This window comes from Panthera tigris, chromosome E1 (genome assembly GCF_018350195.1).
Source record: "Panthera tigris isolate Pti1 chromosome E1, P.tigris_Pti1_mat1.1, whole genome shotgun sequence".
Taxonomy (NCBI): Eukaryota; Metazoa; Chordata; class Mammalia; order Carnivora; family Felidae; genus Panthera; species Panthera tigris.
The window spans coordinates 30,628,967-30,645,512 of NC_056673.1; the positions used below are offsets into that span (position 1 = coordinate 30,628,967).

The following is a 16,546-nucleotide window of genomic DNA, read 5'->3' on the forward strand; positions in this document are numbered from 1 at the left end:
GGCGGCTCCCTGTATGTAAGGGAAGAGAATGAAAAGTTTTCTGGCAGCTGGACCAAGATAAAGTGTTCAAATAAGTGCCATAGTGGCTTGGGAGTGAATGGGAGTAACTCACTGTTTCCTGCCTAAATTTGTACTGTTGGATGCATTCAGCTGCCTCACGCAGCATGCTTTTAATTACTGATATAAATCCTGATAGAGTTCTCAAGGGATGAGAAATAACCTTTAGCCATTCTGTCTGGAAACAATAGAACTGCAAAGGAAAGGTAGCCAGTGCAAGTGATTCCAAGGAAACTCCTCTATGTCCCATTTACTGTCGAAGCCTCACAACACTGAGCTAGTTGCCTATGGATCTGGGTTTCAATCCAAGAATTTGAACTTATAAGAGCAGACTCTAAAATCCCATGTTTCAGCAGACTAAACCTGAACCTAAAGCCTGGGAAGTGATGGAGGGATGGGATGAACTCATTGGTGGACAGTGCCATGGTTTTATACTGTAACTGAAGGAGGGAAAGTGGAAGAAAACTGCCCCTTACCTAAGGCATATGCTGTACCAGGTGCTTTAGATATTATTATAAATGTAAAGGAAGTAATTTTTAAATACCGATAAGTGGCTTTGAAAGTGCTCACAAACAGGATCCAGGAAAGGGGAACAGTACCTCTTGCCCATGGTTGTGGCATAAGAACCTAAAAGGCAGCTCTCAGACGCACACTGCAACAAGAAACTCAAGTCAGAAACAGATCACCTAAAATTTAGACACCAATCCAAACAGGGTGAGGTGAAAAAAGAAAGCTCAGGTTTGCAGATAAAAATGGCAGGGACCTATGAGAGTCCATGCCAGATCTTTCTACCTCTCCTCATTCCAGACATGCCTAGAATCCCAGCCAAGATGAGAGGTGGCCTGCCTATCCCCATAGGGATACCCAATAGGTATTGGGTCCTGCTAATTTAAAACTTTTTTGATGAGGGGCGCGTGGGTGGCTCAGTTAAGCGTCCAACTTCAGCTCGGGTCATGATCTCACTGCTCATGGGTTCAAGCCCCATGTCAGGCTCTGTGCTGACAGCTCAGAGCCTGGAGCCTGCTTCAGATTCTCTGTCTCCCATGCTCTCTCTCTCTCTCTCAAAAATAAAAATAAATAAAAAGTAAATAAAAATTAAAAAAATAAAAGCTTTTCAATGAAGCTGTAACTTTAAGGGGAATGATGAAGTGAATGAACAAATATGTTTGTTTCATGAGCAAGGTCAAACTCACTTTCCCATTGCATTTGACCTGGGGTGGTTGAAATTTATTCTATTGAAAACATTTGTAGATATTGAGTTTTCTTCCCAATGGGCTAATGTTTCAAAAATAAAAACAACCACAAAAAGGGAAAACCAATTTCAGAAGAAAAAGGAGTATGTGGGAAAAAGACCCTGAGTGCTATAGTATTTCTTTGGGGTTGATCCTCCTCTGCTTTAGCCAAGACTCAAAGTTGTCTTTCATTTTACATGGGACTAGCACAGCAAGTTCACTCCCCATCTATCATCAGTTCCAGAGAGACATCTGTTTATGAAAAGAGTTTGTTAACTGGATGTAATTGGATTCTCTTGAGAAACATGGTAACATCAACTTGGGAACTCTCTGTTCATTTATATAATCTGTGATATGAATTACGATAAACAGAAACTCTACATTGTCAACAAAGAATTGAACTATTTCCCCACCTTTGAAAATAAAATAAAGACATCCCTTTCCTTAAGTGTAGAAATGTATAGGATACAAACACCTTTTAAAATTCCATCATATGTAATCCTAGGCATGATGCCACAATAAAAATTAAGTAACCTGGGGCTCAGTCAGGGTAAATGACTATTCAAGGTCACTCAAAGCTAGAAATTTTTATCCAGTTCTTTGTATCCCAAATCTGGAAGGTTTTTTTCACCACACCAGAGAAATCTGCAGAAGAATCTACAATCCTGCCCTCCACTTCCCTGGAAACACAAACGATGAATGACGTTGGTATCATTGCTATTTGTTATTTATGCTAAACGGAGTGGAACTCCAGACATTCCACTGAAAATTAAACACCAGTTGAAGAGCCATTCTCCATTTAACTGAGAGCAGAAAGAGAAAACACTGATTTGGCTTACAGCTGTAGGGATTCGCAAACCATAAAGCAGAGAGGTCTGTGCATACTCAGTGCTGAGTGCATGGAGTTTTGAAGGATGGGTGGCAACTGAATTCACAGAATGAGACATCTCATTCCATCCACAGAATGGAACACATTTGTTCTTGAGATCTGGAGGACTTACATAGTTACTTCCACAGATACTGGCAGGGGCAATTTAGATTCTTTCAATTATTAGAGTAATTCTGGTGCAGCAAACTTTTTCCATAAAGGAAAATGACCACACAGTCATTTCTTTCTTTCTTTTCTCCTTCCTTTCTTTCCTCCTTCCTTTCTTTCTTCCCTTTCTTCCTTCCTCTCTCTCTCCCTCCTTCACTTCTTTTCTCCCTTCTTCCTTTCCTTTCCCTCTCCCTCCCTTCCTTTCTCCCCTTCTTTCTTCCTCTTTCCCTCTTTCTCTCTTTCTCCCTTTCCCCTCCCTCTCTCCCCCTCCCCCTCTTCCCTCTCCACTTTCTCTCCTCCCTCTCCTTCTCCCCCCTCCCTCCTCCCTCTCCCCCCTTCTCCCTCCCTTCTTTATTTTCCTTTCTTTTTAACATAAAAATATAAAAGACATTCTTAAAGTGGCTCTGGGTCCAATTTGGCCCTCAAGCCACAGTTAGCTCACTGCTGCTCCAGACCTCTCTCTACTCCGTGCCCTACCACTCCCTCCTTTCCTTAGTTCTCTTATTTTTGCCACCTGCCACATTTTCTCACATTTTCCTCAATGGCAACAAATTTTGAAATCTAGGAGTGGCAGGATGTTTAGGGATTCCAAATATCATGCATGGGCAAGTTAAATAGAATTGGGTGGTTGAATTAATTATTTATTGCTATGAAGGAAACTACCCAAAAGTTTGTGACTTAAGAACAAACACTTATCATTATCATCCCTGTGGGTCAAGGATTCACGCCTGGATTAGCTGAGCAGTTCTGGCTCAGAGTCTCCCAGGAGACTGCTGTCAAAATATGGAGCAGCTTGACAAGCAGATCCTAAAACTTATGTGAACATGCAAAACATCTAGACTAGACAAAACAATTTTTTAAAAAGCAAGATTGTAAGAATTTCATGTCCCAATTTCAAAATATACTGTAAAGCAATAGTTATCAAGATCAGTGTGGCACCATGTCAGAAATAAGTACTGACAATTACAGCCAATTGATCTTTAACAGAGGTGTAAGCAATTCACTGGGAAAAGGGCAGGTTTGTTCATGAAATGACGTTAAGAAAATTGAACACAGACCCTCACTTCACACAATACCCAAATGTCAAAACAGATCATAGACTTAATGTAAGAGCTGAAACAACAAAACATTTGGAGGAAAATGTAGAAGAAAATTCTCAAGACCTCAAGTTAACCAAAGATTTAAAAAAAAATTTTAAGTTTAGGGGTTGAGCGTCCAACTTTGGCTCAGGTCATGATCTCATGATCTGTGAGTTTGAGCCCCATGTTGGGCTCTCTGCTGACAGCTCAGATCCTGGAGCCTGCTTCAGATTCTGTGTCTCCTTCTCTCTCTTCCCGTCCCCGGCTCATGCTCTCCCTCTTAAAAATAAACAAACATTAAAAATAATAATAATATTTTTTAAGTGTGCTTATTTTTGAGTGGAGGGAGGAGACAGAGAATCTCAAGCAGACTCCATGCTGTCAGCACAGAGCCCAATGTGGGGCTCAAACTCATGAACACTGGGATCATGACCTGAGCTGAAATCAAGAGTTACACACTTAACCAACTGAGCCACGCAGGTACTCCAAGCGAGATTTTTATAGATATGACACTTAAAGTACAGTTCTCAAACAGGGGAGAAGAAAGGGTAAATTGTCCATCATCAAAATTCAAAACTTTGGTCCTTTGAAAGACAATCTAAATGAAAAGCCAAGCAAAAGACTGAGGGAAAATATTTGCAAAGCACTAATCTGTTAAAGGACTTGCATCCAGAATTGTAAGAACACTTAGAACTTAATAAGACAAACCACCCAATAATAAAATGGATCAAAAGATATGAACAGACATTTTACAAAAGAAGATACACAAATGGCTGATAAGCACAGGAGAAGATGCTCAACATCAGTCATCAAAGAAATGCAAATTAAAGCCACAATAGGATGCTATTTCTCACCCACCAAAATTGGTGGAGGAGCAGGAACACTCATATCGCTGGTGGCAACATAAAACGGTGCAGCCGCTGAGGAAAAGTTTGGCAGTCTTTCAAGAAGATAAACACAGAGTGATCATACTTAATTCCACTGCCAAATGGATACCCAAGAGAATTGAAAACATATGTATACACAAAGACTTGCATGTGAATATTCATAGCAGCTTTATTCAGAACAGCCCCAAACTGGAAACAAGCCAAACACCCATCAACTAATAAAACAAAAATGTGGCGCATCAGTATAACGGAATGCTATTCAACCAAGAAAAGGAACAAACTACGAATTCATGCTACAACGTGGATGAATCTCCAAAACATGCTAAATGAAAAACCAGGCACAAGGTACCATATACTAAGATCCCATTTCTATGAAATGCCCAGAAAAGGTAAATTCATAGAGGCAGAAAATAGATTCGTTAGTTGTCCAAATCTGGAAGTGGGAAGGGGGATTAACTGTAAATGATCATAAAAGATGTTATTGGGGCGATAAAAGTGTTCCTAAATTGATAAGTGTTGATGGTTCCATCACTAAGTTACTAAAAATCAATGAACTGTACACCTGAAATGGTCCAATTTCCTGGTGTATACTCAAATGATGTTATGATTGGGCAAGGCTTCAGTCATTGCAAAGCTTGAATGAGACTGGAGGATGCACTTTCAAGAAGGCTTCCTTGCATGGCTGGCAAATTGGAGCTGGACGTTGGTGAGAGGTTTCAGTACTTCACACAGAAGCCTCTTCAGGTTTCCTGAACATTAGTTACAATAGCCAAGACATGGAAACCACCCAAGTGTCAGTGAAGGATGAAAGGATAAAGAAGCTGTGGGATGTATACAGCATGGAATATTATTCAGCCACAAAAAAATGAGGAAATCCTGCCATTTCCAACAACTTGGGTAGAACTTAGACATTATGCTAAGTAAAATAGATCAGACAAACAAAGAAATGCTTTTTTGTCTTTTTATGTAGAATCTCAAAACTTATAGAAAAAGAGTTCAGGCTTGTGGTTATCAGAGGCAGAGAGTAGGGGTGGGGGAATTAGAGGAAGGTGGCCAAAAGGTACAAACTTTCAATTGTAAGATAAATAATACTAAATATTTCAATATATACTTGAAACATAGTATTTTAATTCTAAAATAAATAATGTAATGTACCACATGATAATTACAGCACTGCTGTGTGACATATGGGAAATTTAAGAGAGTAAATCCTGGGAGTTCTCATCACAAGAAATTTTTTTCTATTTTCTTTTCTCCTTTCTCTCCTTTTTATCATATCTATATGAGAAGGAGGATGTTAGCTGAATCCACCATAGTAATCCAAAATATATAAATCAATGCTGTGTGGTTTAAACTTCTACTGTGAATGTATGTCCATTATTTTTCAATAAATTATAAGTATTATAATAGCTCTTTATAGCATTTTACCAAAAGTAGCCAAGAGAAACCAGGCAGTATCTTCAACACTCTGCCTGTAACTCTCCTTAGCTGTATCACCCAGTTCATAAAGCATGTTCCCTACTTTTCACATTAACACAAGTGACAGTGTTGCTAAACCTTCTGCCACTAAAGAATAAGCACCCCTTTCTTCCAATAGCATTTCTTCATTTTCTTTTTCTTCCTCCAGCCAGCCCCCTTGACAGCCATCGGATTTCTATTAATAGTCTCTTCAAAGCTCATGAGGCTTTCCCCAAACCTTCTGTGAGGTTCCAGCTTCCATTCACTACCTGGTTACATACCTCTCTGATGTTTCAGATTTTTGTTTTGGTAACACCCTATTTTCTTTCTTTTTTGTTTTTAACTTTTTATGTATCAATTTAATTTATTTTATTTAAGTATAATTTATTGTCAAATTGGCTTCCATACAACACCCAGGGCTCATCCCAACAAGTGCCCTCCTTCATACCCATCACCCACTTTCCCCTCTCCCCCACGCCCCATCAACCCTCAGTTTGTTCTCTGTATTTTTTAAAAAAAATTAATGTTTATTTATTTTTGAGAGAGAGAGAGAGAGACAACTTGCAAGTGGGGAGGTGCAGAGAGAGAGGGAGACACAGAATCCGAAGCAGACTCTAGGCTCCGAGCTGTCAGCACAGAGCCCGACACGGGGCTCGAACTCACGGACGGTGAGATCATGACCTGAGCTGAAGTCGGATGCTTAATGAACTGAGCCACCCAGGCACCCCTATTCTCTGTACTTAAGAGTCTCTTATGGTTTGGGGTGCCTGGGTGGCTCAGTCAGTTGAGCATACAACTTCGGCTCAGGTCATGATCTCGCAGTTTGTGAGTTCAAGCCCTACATCAGGCTCTGTGCTGACAGCTCTGAGCCTGGAGCCTGCTTCAGATTCTGTGTCTCCCTCTCTCTGCCCCTTCGCTGCTCATGCTCTGTCTCTCTCTGTCTCTCAAAGATGAATAAACGTTTTAAAAAATTAAAAAAAAAGTCTCTTATGGCTTGCCTCCCTCCCTCTCTGTAACTTCCTCCCCCCCCCCCTTCTCTTCCCCCATGGTCTTCTGTTAAGTTTCTCAAGATACACATGTGAGTGAAAACATATGGTATCTGTCTTTCTCTGCCTGACTTATTTCACTTAGCATAACACTGTCCAATTCCATCCACATTGCTGCAAAGGGCAGGATTTCATTCTTTCTCATTGCCAAGTAGTATTCCATTGTATATATAAACCACATTTTCTTTATCCATTCATCAGTTGATGAACATTTAGGCTCTTTCCATAATTTGGCTATTGTTGAAAATGCTGCTATAAACATTGGGGTACATGTGCCCCTATGCATCAGCACTCCTGTATCCCTTGGGTAAATTCCTAGCAGTGCTCTTGTTGGGTCATATGGTAGTTTTATTTTTAATTTTTTGAGGAACCTCCAGGTAACACCCTATTTTCAAGTATCACTTCTAGCTTGGTTATCTACAACTGCATAAAAAATTACTCAAAAACGTTATGGGTAGGAACAATCAAGAAATATTCTCTCACCATTTTGGAGGGCCAGGAATCCGCAAGCAGTTTACCTGGGTAGCTCTGACTAAGGAGCTCTCTGAGGTTGTGGTCAAGATGTCAGCAGAGGCTGAACCATCCAAAGGCTTGACTGAGCTGAAGAATCCATTTCCAAAGGGACTTGTTCAATGAGTACCATGTTGGTGATGGCTCAGTTCTTCCACTCACAGGCCTCTCCCTGGGACTGCTTGAGTGTCCTCATGACAGAGCATCTGGCGCTCTCAGGAGTGAGTTAAGAGATACAGAGAAAGCCAGAGAGAAGCTATCCTTTTTATGACCTATCTTTAGAAGCCACAGAGCATCACTTCTGCTAAATTCTATTCATTAGATAGGCATTTGGAGTTTACTTTTAAGGGGATAAATGCCAAATTTATAGACATATATTAAAACCATGACAGTGGTCAAACTAAAAAATACAGAATTATCAAAAATAAGACCCAATGAGACTAATTTTCTTGAGTAACTTTCTCATAAACCTACTCTGCCAAAATTACATCCCAGTGTATTCTGATCAATGACAGCATCACTGAAAGGAGCATAGAGCCTTCCCTGACCCACAAACAAGGGGCTACAGTAAAAAAGACAAAACTTTTATGTTTGTGTTACTTAAAAGCAATGTTCTTTGTTCTAGATGTTTATTTTGTGGTCTCATCTGTAGAAACTAATCCTGAAAATTAAATGTTTTTATTTTTTTAAGCTAAATGTTTTTAAAGTGAATAAACTCAGTGCATATGGTCACTGTTAAAATGGTTTAAAACAGACTAGATTATTTGTTCATTTGTGTACCTTTTGTCTTTTCCCTGTTAGAATGTTAGCTTCACAAATTCAGGCACATTTACTGAATCATAATGACGAGGGCTGTGGTAAAGACTAAAGAATGCATGTAAAGCCCTCACAGTTGACCCTGGGCATTGCTTAACTAAATACGCAATTGAATTCACCTATAGCCAACAGGAGTAGCTGGTCAATTTGAACTTTTGAATGGACTCTTATTAGGTGTGAATTTTTGAAAACTTTTTTATTTATTATTTTAAAAATAATTTTACATTTTTTCCTAAAATCTTATAATTGACTTTATTCAAAAGTTTTCCAACAACACACCTAATAAGAGCCCATGCAAAAGTTTAAATCTGCTGAGACTCCTATTAGCTATAGGTGAACTCAATTTTATATTTAGTTAAGCAATGGAAGGAAAAAGAAGATAGAAACAGAAAGGGAGGCAAACCACAAGAAATTCTTAAATACAGAGAACAAACTGAAGGTTACTGAAGGGGTGATGGTGGGGGATGGGTTAAATGGGTGACAGGCATTATGGAGGGCATTTTTCAAGATGAGCACTGGGTGTCATATGTAAGAGATGAATCACTGGGTTATACTTCTAAAACCAAGACCACACTGTATGTTAACTAACTTAAATTTAAATTAATAAATTTTAAAAGATAAAAAGTGAATAAACCAGAGCAGGGTCTGTGGGGCCCACTTTCAGTAACAAGGTTCTATACTATCCACTCTTTTCCCACTCCACTTTTCACACCCCAGGATCCCACACAAACCTTTCTGCCCTGAATTAATTCATAAAAATAGACCTCTTGAGAAAGTTTACCCCACCAAGTCATCTACACACCTGAACATTTCTGCATAGAATTAGTTAATATAACTGGAGTGCCTACTAACTACTAGATACTTCACATATAATACCTCATATTACTTGCACAACCTTCACTATTACAAGTCTCACTTCATGGGAGGACTGAGGTTCAGGTATTAAATAATTTATAAAGTCTCTTGGCTAGCAAGTGGGTCTTGAACCTCAGAAGTTTGCCTAAAAATTCATGCATAATCACTACCAGGTATTTATCCAAGGGATACAGGTGTGCTGTTTCCTAGGGACACATGCACCCCATTGTTTATAGCAGCACTATCAACAATAGCCAAAGTATGGAAAGAGACCAAATGTCCATCAATGGATGAATGGATAAAGAAGAAGATGCAGTATACATATACATTGGAGTATACATCTTGTTGTGATGCACAGTATAATTCACTGCATGTGCCACAGTACAGTGTGTCTTCTGTTTGTTATCTCTTAGTTGAAAGTGTTGTTCCCTCCATCTAATAGGCAAAAAACCTGAGGTGAAGTTGTTTGCCCAAGATCTATGGCTAATGCCATTGTTTAATAGAAGATTGATGAGATTAATTTTATGTGTTAGACCTTTCTAAGGCCTGATACATACCAAACTATGTGATAAAAGATTTCCATTATAGATATTATTTTTTGGGTTTTTTAGATAATATTTTTCTTAAAAACAATGAAATCTTCCCTTGAAAATGGAACCAGGTTTGATTAGAATCAGAAGGTCTGGGTTTGAATCCTAGCTTTGTGCTTTTCTACCAGTGTGACATTAATGGATACCTTAACCAAATTGAACTTGAGCTACTCCATCTGAAAAGTAGAAGTGTCACCTTTATCTTAAGGCTGTTTAAAAAAAAATTTTTTTAATGTTTATTTATTTTTGAGAAAGAGACAGAGTGCAAGCAGAGGAGGGGCAGAGAGAGAGAGGTAGACACAGAATCCGAAGCAGGCTCCAGGCTCTGAGTGGTTAGCACAGAGCCCGATGTGGGGCTTGAACTCATGAACTGCGAGATCATGACCTGAGGTGAAGTCGGACACCCAACCGACTGAGCCACCCAAGTGCCCCATCTTAAGGCTGTTTTAAAGCTTACACAAAGCAGTAAGTTTGTGTATGTCTGTCATAATGCTTGGTACATAAAAGGCACTTATTTGTTAAAACCTAATCCTTGTTCATGCATTTATTGGGATACATTTCTTACTGACTGCCATGATCCCTCTTCCATCCTCTTTAACCAACTTACAATGGCCTAACATAACATCTTTCCTTATATCTTTTTTTTTTTTTTTTAATTTGAAAAGGAGATGGGCCTCTCCTCCCTTCAGTAGTCAGGCCAGGACAAAAATCCCTGGCCCAGATGTGATGGTCTCCAAACAAAAAAAAGCATAATCACACAAATAATATATAATTGGGAGACAAAGTGGAGTAGGGACAGTCTCAAAAGCAGACCTCCTGGATAAACTCTGCCATGTGTCAGCTGTGTGGCCTTGGAAAGATGTTAAAACCCTGTGGTTCAGATGCTTTATCTCTAAGATGTAGGTAATAATCACACATATCTCATAAGTTTGTTAGAAGAATTAAATGAGATCTATACCACATTAAGTGCTTAGCCTAGTTATCGACAAATCCAATAAATGTGGCTTTTCTTTGGTCCCTGAAAGTGGAAGCAGACACAACTGTAGCTTGCTCGGCCTGCCTCTGTGTGATGTGAGTCTATAAGGGCTCTGAAGCAGCCATGGAAGCTAGCTGCTGCTCCCTCACTGTCTGGATTAGCCATAGTAAGCAGCGCTTTTGTCCTGCAGATCAGAAATGAGAGAGTCTTAGTCTACTCTGTGGATTTCTTCAGGGTCATCTGGAAGGAATTTGTTCTTATCTCAAAAGAAACACTAAACAGTTCCCCAGAGGGAAGAAAAACACAGGTGGGTTTCTGGTTAAACATGGCGGATTCAATACATATTTCCACCCCTTCTCAAAATTCCAATGAAATGATAGGAAGTGGCGGGAAGTGGAAATTCACAAAGACAGAGAAAATAGAAGAGAAGACAGTAGATTTTAGAATGTTAATATTTTTGAAGGTGAAAAAGATAATTAATTGCATGGTTACAGCCCAAAGACCATTATGGGAAGTCCAAAGGGAGCAAGCAGATTTGGGGGCATGGAGTTCCAAAAAGGCTCAGGAATTTGAGATCCCAGATACCTCTGAGAGTAGAGTTGCAGGAAAAAACCACAAAGAAGACGGATTGATGGTCTGTACACTAAATGAGCGGTCAATTCCGCCATCTCCTTCCTTCTGAGCAAATAGAGCTCTCCCACCTCCACCTCAGACTCCAACTCAGACTCTCAACATGGGAGACTCCATGTCTTGGCAGTGAATAACAAAGGCTTTGAACTGGAGAAGCCAGGTGCAGACAGGAGCAAGGTGAGTTATTATAATGAAAACAAGGCTATTAAAATAAATGTTTACATTCTGAATGGTAAGACTCTTAGCTTCCAGACTTCTGTCAGATGGTCTTCTACTCCCTAGACAGGATTTGGAAATTTCTTCCCCATGGAAGTGGGCTGGCCCCAGGGGGTTGGGGGGACTACAGATACTGTCATTTCATTTGATGAAAAAGCTGGCTCAAGCCTGATCACCAATGATGTTTTAATGTTCAACAAACTCTCTGCACCCAGAGTTCACTGTCAGTGTCTAAGTGCTTTACTTAGCTAAAGAATGCCAGGTATTTGAGGAAAGTCCCTAACATGAAACGCAGAGATGAAAACCAATAAACTGAAGAAGAAGAAGAAGAAGAAGAAGAAGAAGAAGAAGAAGAAAAGGAAGAAGGAGAAGAATAGGAGAAAAGGGGAGCTTGCATAGAGAAGAAAATGGAAACTAACAAACTATAATTCTATCCTCAGAAGATAAAAAATATCATTATCCACAGAGCAAGAATGGATGAATTTAAAGAAGAGTCCAGGGAAATAGACCAATATGATTTAAAAAAAAATTGTTTTTATTAAAGGTCAATTGAAGGGCTGGAATATAAAGTTGAAGATACCTTCAAAATCTAGGGGGAAAAGTCAAAAAAGGAAATATAAGAGAAATACATGAATATTAGGGGAACAAATATAATATCAAATTAAAGATGTCTAAAAACTCCTTGCTGTTCTTTCATTGAGAGGTAGAATCTAAATCCCCTCCTTTTGAATAGAACTGGTTTTGGTGATTTGCTTGACCAATAGAACGTGGTAGACATGATGTTCTGGGACTCCCAAGCCTAGGTCATAAGACACCTCGCAACTTCTCTCCAGTAATGCTACTCTGGAACTCAGCCACCATGCTCTGAGGAAGCTCAAGCAGCTGTGGGGAGTCCCATGTGGGAAGATACCAAGACTCCCATCAATAACCACCACCAACTTACCAGCCCTGTAACTGGGCCATTTGGAAGTAGTTACTGTAATCTCATTAGAGATGTCCTAGTGATGTCACATAAAGCAGCGATGAAGCTATCCTCCACCAAGTCCTGCCTGAATTACAGATTTGTGAGGAAAACAAATGATTGCTGTTGTTTTAAGCTGCTTAGTTTTTAGATGACTTGTTATATATCAATAGATAAATGGAACAAGGGCCAACATTTGACCAATAAGAATTTTAGAAAGAGAGATGAAGAGATGAAGAAAAAAAAAAGGAAACAATAGAAAGAAAGAAACTTGCAAAATAATAATAGAAGGAAAATTCCTATAAATGAGTCTCTAGATTTAAACCAAAAGAAAAGCAAAATACTGAGTGCCCAACACAGTGCATTTAAAAATACCTATTCCTAGATACATCATCACAATATTTCAGAATACTAGAGATAAAGAGAAAATCCTAAGACTTTCCAAAGATAAGGAAAAAGGGGGTGGGGAAGTGAAGCCACATATAAATGTAGGAATCAGTGCTCTTAACAACAGGACTGGAAGTTAGAAGGCAATGAAGCTATGCTTCAAAGCCATTGAAAAAAATTCTATTCTCAGAATTCTATTCTCAGTCAAATTATGAATCAAGTATGAGGCCAGAATAAATACATTTTTTTTACATGCAAGTTCTCAAAGATTTATTCTGCCAGAGGAGAGTAAGCCAAGAATAAAGACATCCTGGGCTCTGGGATATAAGGATCCCACACACACAGCAAGGTGAAGGGCAATCCCCCTCTGCCAGCTGAGCATCTCAACGCAGCTTGGAGAACGGAGGACTCCAGAGAGATGGAGATGGAATCCATAAGTTCTCTGGTGTTTAACCATACTGAAAGGCGTTTGTAGTTCTGGAAATGATTTAGGTTTCCAGGAGTGGTAAAATAAATGAAAAATTATGCAAAAATAAAGTGTGCAAGAAGCCATCAATTGTAATAAAAGCAAAAGTTATGGAGAAAGGAAATGCAAACACTGTATTCTACGGGCTCAGCTGTGATAATGTTGACATGACCATACTAATATAAACACAGATTATTAATCTAACCTTGTGAGAGTGTCATGGGATCATACCGTAAGGATGGGGGAAGGAGAGTATGTGTCAGGAGAAGGGGTGGGTGACTATTGAAGAGGGCTGAATCGTCTTCTGCCATGGTAAGAAAGTGTTAGCCAGTATCTTAAATTGAAAAACCAAGAGACAACAGCCTAAGCATATTATTTGAATATAAGGCAACACATATACACTTAGGGCTATCTGACATGTACCAGTCTTTGCTGAGAGAGGATTTGTGCAGGGAGAGCAAGGTCCAGACCAGGAGGACAAGTGGGATGTACAGGGCTCACAATTTAAGTGTACCTCCTGGACAGTGAGTGCCTCCTGAATTTCGTGCCCTTGACATCTCATTTGCCTCACCCTCGTCCCAGCCTTAGGGGACAGTACTAGACACCATAAGGATGGTAAAAATGATAAGGGAATGTAAGCAGAGGGAAGGGGGCTTGGGGATGTGTATTTTACCTCCTAATGGATGTGTTCAGTTGAACAAGAGACCGATAAATCAAATCTGAACCAATCAGTAGACTTTTGCAAGGTGGAGAAAAGAAAGACATTCATTCTAGGTTCAGTAAACAAATGCAAAGGAATAAAGGCAGGTGTGTGAAGTTAGAGGAAATTAACCTAACTGTGTGAAGGAGAGAAAACACACAGGATTTAATAAGACCTTATTACAGATCATATATTCCAAAACACTGGGCTAGATTCTTAACACATGGTTAAATTTTTGAAAAAGAATTAGGGTTCAAGAAATGAATTTAAGAACATTCTATAGTTGATTGCCTTTCTCTCCAGAGACTCAAAACAAATCTAGAGGCTTCACTTTGTAAGCATTAGCCCATAGCAAGGCTTGGGACACTTGCATTTAGATGGGAATAGAAGATGCTTCCCTTCTGGGCTCCTGGGAGGCTCAGTCAGTTAAGTATCCGACCTTTGATTTCAGCTCAGGTCATGATCTCATGGTTCATGAGTTTGAGCCCCACATCCTGTCAGCAGAGAGCCTGCTTGGGATTCTCTCACTCTTCCTTTCTCTCTGTCCCTCCCCACTCGTGCTCTCTCTCTCTCTCAAAATAAATAAAATAAACACTTTTTTTAAAAAAGATGCTTCCATTCATAATTGATTTAATGTGAGTTTTATGAGTTTTCGCAGTGGGGCTGAGTGGGCAGAAGCCTGCTGAGGAGAGTTTGGTCCCTTAACCCCAGGAAAGCATAAGCTGTTAGGTGCCATGGGGTTCTCCCATCTCTAAAGCCAGGTTCTCTTGTGTCCCTGGGAAATAAATCAGGAAGTTTAAGCAGGAGAGGCCCAGAATTTGTGGTGACTGAGATATCACTGGGAAAGCAAACAAACATTTATCCCAAGATCCTCTAAAGAAATGGTAGACAATGTTTTGTTTGCCTATTGACTGGCTTAGCATAATATTTTCTCAATCTTGGTCTTGTATCAATTTCTGACAGTACAATTGAAGGCTAATGCAAGAGTACATTGTCTACAGGGCCAGCCAAGGAAATTGGGAGCTTGGTCAGTGGCTGTAAATATCCTCTTGGTATTTCAATTTGTTTACTCTGAAGTGCTCTCTCAGGGGCCGAGAGGGTTCTGGGACACACTGGCACCAGGTTTGCAATGGGAAAGATCAGTTGCTGAGATAAGGGTTGGGGTCCGCCTTGAGACGTGCCATGAAAAAAAAGATCTGATTTAGCCATTAAATCCCTCAAAAGGGTGGTGAGTGTGACTATAACAATGGGGTATTCAGAAGAACACTTGGTAGGCAGGAAGGGGATGTTCAAACACAAATGCAACAGAGGCTTAGGGGACTGATTTGTCACTCCCTCTTCTTCCATGGTCACTGATCACTGATTGAACTTCAGTCAGATGATTATAGAAGTAGCCTCCTACTTTCGTGACCCAAGAGATGATGGAAACCAAACACTAAAGCCAGAGGACAGCAAAATCTGCTGAGGATTTGCCCCCATTGAAAATAGTCCTCGTACACATGATTCACTGTGGGTGGTCCTGGCTGAACTCAGGGGGAATGCACTCATTGATCCTTCTTGTTTTTAAGTATCCTCATGGACTTAACTACTCCAGGAGCAAGATTGTTGGCAAAAAGAAAAAAGGAGAGAGGGAGAGAGAGAAGGAGAGAGAAAGAATGCATGGAAAGAAAGAATGAAAGGAAAGAAAGAGAAGAAAGAAAGAAAGAAAGAAAGATCAGAAATCTACAGAAAAAAAAAAAATATGTGCACCAAACATGTAGAAGGAGGAAGAATCCTGAAAAACATTCATCAAGATTTGCACAGGGTACCAGAAGTACTCAAATGTATCTCTAGTAGGTGGTCCACTAAAAAGCCTAAGAGATACTCTGAACCTGAAACTAACTAGCTACACACACACACACACACACACACACACACACACACACTTAAAGGGATTCTTCGGTGTCTGCAATTCTTCAGTCTGAAATCTCTTGTTTGTATTTAGTGTGGAGTGTTTTCCCTAAAGGATATCCTGTTTGAGATTACTATTGGCCTTTTCCTCTTAACATCCTTAAAGAAACACCCAGAAAAACTAAATAAACTCCCACCCCTCCAATAGCATGCCAAGTAATTTGTCTACGGGAGGTCAGGGAGAGAGTTACATGAACCAAGGTGCATTCTCATCTTCTCCTGCAGGTTCCTGCTACAACCCAGAATCCCTGCCAGTTTCCCAAAAGGAGATGGAATCTTGATCCCATTACTGACATCACAAAAGGAGGCAGCGTGGCATGGAGTCACCCAGTCTGAGACCAATTCCTGCCTTAGCAATTGAGTGGCCTCAAGTAAATCTATGCCTCAGTTTCCTTGCCTGTAAAATGAGGATAAACATTTATCTTATAGGGCCATAGGGAGAATCAAATGAGCAAATACATATAAAAGCACTCTATAGTTTATAGTAAACTTTAACGCACATTATTATTATTATGCATATTTCTCCCATCAACATAAAGATATATTAACTTCATAGAATTAATTAACAATTGAAAAAAATAAAATGATTTATAAAATTAATTTTATTGTTCAGCTCAGCAATAAATAGTATATTCTCTATACACTAAAAAAATAAATAATTTACTACTGTCAGATTTAAAATATCAAATTTTTT

At 39.5% G+C, this 16,546-nt stretch overlaps 1 long non-coding RNA gene across 2 annotated transcripts in view; it reads right to left on the reverse strand.

The window, feature by feature from the left end:
* The window catches only part of LOC122233696, a 119,635-nt gene extending 103,528 nt beyond the window's left edge, over positions 1–16,107 (reverse strand). The window contains exon 1 of one of the 2 annotated variants that reach the window (XR_006211360.1): positions 16,044–16,107. This is a non-coding gene — a long non-coding RNA (uncharacterized LOC122233696). Of the gene's footprint in view, positions 1–7,278; positions 7,513–16,043 lie in introns of those variants that run through there. The other variant, XR_006211361.1, reaches the window with a different exon arrangement.
* Positions 16,108–16,546: the final 439 nt, after the last annotated feature.